General features: G+C 38.6%; 1 protein-coding gene across 1 annotated transcript in view; it reads right to left on the bottom strand.

Annotated features, from left to right (window-relative positions):
• Positions 1 to 5,307, bottom strand: part of LOC101305873 (translocase of chloroplast 90, chloroplastic-like) — a 9,327-nt gene that overhangs the window by 2,164 nt on the left and 1,856 nt on the right. The window lies entirely within an intron of this gene.

The raw sequence follows: 5,307 nt of genomic DNA, 5'->3' as shown, positions 1-5,307 counted from the left end.
AATTTTTGCCAAAGGATCCTTCTTTTCTTAACAGAGCCACTATGCGATTGATCAGAATTTTCAACTACAACATGCTGTGGGGAAGGGCTAGACTGATTTTCCTGATCCCTATTCATCGAGCTGGAAGCTTCATTTGGGATGGGCGGGGCTACCAAAGTGGTAGAATCAGAAGCACCTGAAAGTCACAAACAATTAGCTCTTGCCTAGTCAAATAACTCATACATAGAGTTTGGTTTACAGTTTCAGCATCAAGAGTTGATAAACTGGATCACTGGCATTAAGCCATTACAACTACGATTCGTTGAATATGTAAATCAGATTACTAAAAGATGCTGTTTAAACATTTACATGAAACTACAAAAATTGCTTCATTAAACTGTATTCTTTCAAGTAGAAGTCATATACACTGATGCGATTCTTCATAGTCAAACTAAAGTACTAAACAACCAATCTTTAAGTATAAGATGGAAGGTACTACCTTGGTCAGTAAGCACTTCATTAGTCGAACGCCCCACACTGAAGAAACTATCACTTCCTGATAACGGCGAGACCACAGACTTGGATACCAGCTGAGAAAGAACCCAATCTCTAAAACCCTGCATCCTTGCTGCAAAACATTCACAACCCACTAGCACACATCAGAACCAATCAAACTCATACTACACATTCTACTGCAATAAGCAAACCAAAACTAAATCATAACTCCACAACTCCAATGACAACATTCACCAACCCTATAAGCACATAAAAGTCAAAATTCAACACCAACCATAAACTTCACCAAAAAAACAGGTTGGGTAAATTGGGTTAGTTTCTTAGCCATTAAAACCTAAAGGGTATCTATCCAATTGAGTATTGAAGAAAAATCAGGAACCGAAAACAAAAAAGATTCAAACTTTATTACTGCTTGTGATTTCAGAGCCCAATAATTACTCACAAGTTTAAGAATTTACAGATGAAACTGATGAAGAAGAAGTAGAGGGTTACCTGGGATGTACAAAATTTGGGGGATCTAGCTGCAGGTACTATGAGCTTTGGAGATGGAGGAGAATCAAGGCCATGAGAGAATCAGAAACCCTAGAATGGGGAGTTGGGCCAGCAAGGTTTCTAGGGATTCGGAAATTGGGGACTGAGAGACGAAAAGGGGGCGACAAAACAAAGGCCAGGTGTGAGAGGTTTGGGGAAGAAGAAGAGGATGATGATGATGAGTTTGATGAAAGATGACTGTATGGTGATAAAGAAAGAAAGAAATTTGACACCAAATAGCAAAGAAATTAATATGATATACAAGATAAAAAAACAAATCAAATATTTGGCTTTTTCTGGTATTACTCTTGTATTGCCTACCAAAGCAAAAATATATATACATAGATGATGAGAGATAAAGTGAATCTAAAGACTGAAAACAAATGCATAATACGTCTTAAGTTGTTATTATTTTTGTTTTTTATTTGAGTACATAAAGTTGAGATGCATTTATCTCTTCGTTAAAACTGTCCGGCCGTTAGATAAGCAAACATGTTACGTATAAGATGGAATAGTTCATAATCAATAAGGCATATATAGTAGAATATATGTATGCTCACCTAAGTGAAAATTTTTGAGGGACAAGTGAGTGCTGCAAAAATGCAACAACTTTAAGTTGTTATAATTTCTTTTTTTTAGTCAATACGTGCATGGAGTTGAGATGCATTTGTCTCTTGCAATGCCTTAAAATTGTTCCCCATGCCATTTGTGCAAAATAGAGGAAAATTTGATTCCGTAACATAGAACATTGAACATGAAGACGGTCTTTTTTGGGCATTCGAGCTCGTTTAGACTCCTCAAAATCAGTTTTTTGTGTTTTTGAATTTATGTTGGATTTTATTTTTTTTGTACTCTTAATTACATTTACAAAAGTGATTTCTAAACAAGATCGATCCGGTTTCCAGAGATGCAAGGCAAAATGAAGCATGATTACGGCACAATGCACACAAGTGGTATATCAAGTACATCACGAATGCACATCTGATTCGCAAAACATCGTATTGAAAAAACAGTTGCTTTAGCAAGTAAAAAAAACTCATGGAGTCCTGACCATAATGAAAGCAAAGAACCAATACCTAAACTCATGCATACATTCCTGGCTTGTAAAGCAATTGAAATATTAACTCAGGTGGCAGCCCTTAGTTTCCTGCTGCGCAATTGAACAACTCGTAAGTCCACTCATCAAGAGCACAGCTTCCATTTGACAGCGAACTTGCATAGAATGGAGGAATTGGATCAGAAGAACCGGGAGCAGGATTGAGTATGAACTTGGACCAAATGAGCATACACTGAGCCACACCAGGATCGGGGTGTTCGCATTGAGACTCCCACAACAAAGCCAACTTGTGATCGTTTTGCTTCCCGATCTGAAGCAAGTACGGGGAGTAACATGGACCGCAGGATTTTACCTCGCAATAAACTGTCTCGAAAGAATAGGGAAGGACGGTTCCGTCAGTCCGCAGACCCTTAACTGGTTCGGGGAGCCATCGTCGCAGTTCAATATCAAACACATATACTCCCGGAACCACCAGCCGAACCGGCTTCCGCCTCGCGGTAACGGCAGGTGACATGGGATCCTGACTTCCAAAAGAAAACAAGTAGCGGTCCTTGTAAAGCACCACACCAGCAGACCATTTACCCGAGAAGGGTTCGTACTCCTCGTCCCACTTGCCTGTCGCCAAATCATACGAAAGCAAAAAATTGGAATCATCCGGACCGTGACTGATATAGATGAAAAGTGTACTCTTTGTAAGAGCAAGAAGATGGGACTGGTATAGCGCGTCTTTGTTTCCGCGGCTCAGCCGAGGCGGAAGAGGCAACTTCTGAAGAATCCCAGTGTCCGGAGACAGTCGGTATTGGTTACATCCCACCGAGTAAATAGAACCGTCGTGGCCAACAGCTGCTGTACCATATTGATTATACGATAAATTCCCACCACCAAGCTGCCATTGATTTTGCCCTAGTTCTAAGTGCCTATATCCAATGTTTTCTTCATCTTCATTCTTCTCTGTATCAATATCTCCACCAATCAGATATATATGAGAGTTTAAGACGGCAAGGCTGTTATAGCGCAATTCTGAATCGGGAATGGAGAGTCTTCTGATTATATCAGTTTCAGATTTACATTCCAGTATGTCATTGTTGTCGTCCTCCTCGTCATTGTCAGATGGTTTCTCCTCAATCACATACCAGCAAAATGAATGGTTGTCCGTGCAGCACGCTACCCTTACGTAGATCGACCGGTCTCTGCAGCTATCGTCTCCCATCAATGATTTGCTAGCTAGGTTTTGTTGGTCGATCAGTTTCTCTGTATGGTTCAACTGTGAAAGATTGAGAGAGGCTTTACTATTCAACTTATGATATTATTTTCTTTAATTTTGTTATCTTTGATTTATATAGATATCGAATAATTATGTTCCTAGATTACAATAGGGAAATATTACCTCGGTGGAGCAAGATATGGCAAGATGTTGGATTGATTGGTTTTTTGTCCCTAAATTACTACGAAAATATTCCTTTAATTAACCAAGATATGGCAACATATATTTGGATTGATTGGCTTTTTGTCCCTAAATTACTAGGAAAATAGTCCCTTAATTAACCAAGATATGGCAATTGGATTGTGTTGCATCAAAAAATATATACATATTTCTTTCCCTGTAATCCTGTGTCATGTCCTATATGGTAATATTTAAAATTGGATTTGAGCATGCTTGGTGAGAAAGACGTGGCCGTACAAGGAAGACATAAGTTCGTTAGATCATCCAAAAATGTCCCACTCTTAACAGATCGAGAAGAAGAAAAAAAAACTAAGTTCCTTAATTTCATTTTTAGGTTTTACTAATTACAGACATTTCATGTACATATATACATGGACCATGACATGCGTACATATATACATGTATACCATGACTTCTTCAATTGATGGCTTTTCATTTGCTTTACATTTTACAAGAGCTTCCAACTTGAGTGACCTAGAAAGAGCTTCAACACTCAGCTAGAAGATCAGATCAAGTAATGGAAATATATGATGAAGATCTTGTAAATACTGATTTAGAACAAAACTACTGAACTTGCACAGATAAGTGGAGTTGCATACTTTACATTGGGAAGGTTTTTAACAGAAAAGTGGTTAGGGAATTCTAATGCTATGTGAAAACATAGGAATTACCAGAATTGTTTTACCAATGTCTCATCATTAATGACATAAGAAAAGGGTAAGGAACTCGGGCGTCTAGTTTATAATCATGTCTAAGTATCTGAGGCATTGGAAAATTGAGTAATCAAAAACATGTTGAGTGAATTACTGACAACAAAACAAATTGTGTTGGTATAAGAATTGTTGGTTATCCCTTTATGATCAAAACACAAGGATACATGCTACATGTTGTAGCCTGATAGCAAAGACTGCACAAGTGAAGAACGAAGAACCTAACAGATCTCATATGCATCAAGTAGTTCATGCTTATGCATTTCATGTTTGTCACTCAGACTAGCAACTTTGCTTGCCATCCTACAAGGAGAAAGTTATTAATTTAGGGCAATTTTATCTTTTCGTTATGAACTGTTTGAATGGGCTGTTAAAAACTTTTTTTGGTTGGAATGGGCATTGACATCCTTCTTTTAGTTCAAATGGTCATTATCCCATTTTGCTTTTCCAAGTATACGTGTTCAGACCGTCAACAAGCCAGAATGAATCGAAAAAAAGAACTAGAAAACTCAATGCCTGAATAAAGAAGGAATGTCGCACAGACATCCGTCTCTTATAAAACCACCCCCCACAATCCAAAGACCCAAGCAAATCGAATAACATCTAGCTGAGCCAGTAATGCTCGAACGTCAGTACTATTTCTCACACACACCTCCACATATGATTGACCAGACTACGAAGAACCTTAGATATATTAAGCAGCAGCCCTTCGTGGGAAATGATGAGTATGCAACTATACAAGAATGCACAGAGCTAACTGTTTTCTGTGATTTTGTCAACCTCTCAAACTGGGCTTTTGTCAGGATTCGGATTGCAGGTAATTGATCATACTCATCTTCTTCCTCCATGTCTGAAAACAAGCTGTCATCTACTTCATTTTCCACTCCGCTTGGAACAATAGGATGATGTAGAAGAGATGAGAGGAGATGGGGAAGAGACGGCACATAGGCGGCAGCCGGGGGACCCAGTTCTATGCTGTCGTTAAATTTCAAGAGGGAATTAACATCACCTAGAACTTTTGTACAAATGCATAGTAACAAAAACTGAGATTTCCAAACCTGACCATTTGG

This window comes from Fragaria vesca, linkage group LG1, assembly GCF_000184155.1.
Source record: "Fragaria vesca subsp. vesca linkage group LG1, FraVesHawaii_1.0, whole genome shotgun sequence".
NCBI classification, from domain to species: Eukaryota; Viridiplantae; Streptophyta; class Magnoliopsida; order Rosales; family Rosaceae; genus Fragaria; species Fragaria vesca.
This window is presented reverse-complemented; position numbering and strand designations above follow the sequence as displayed.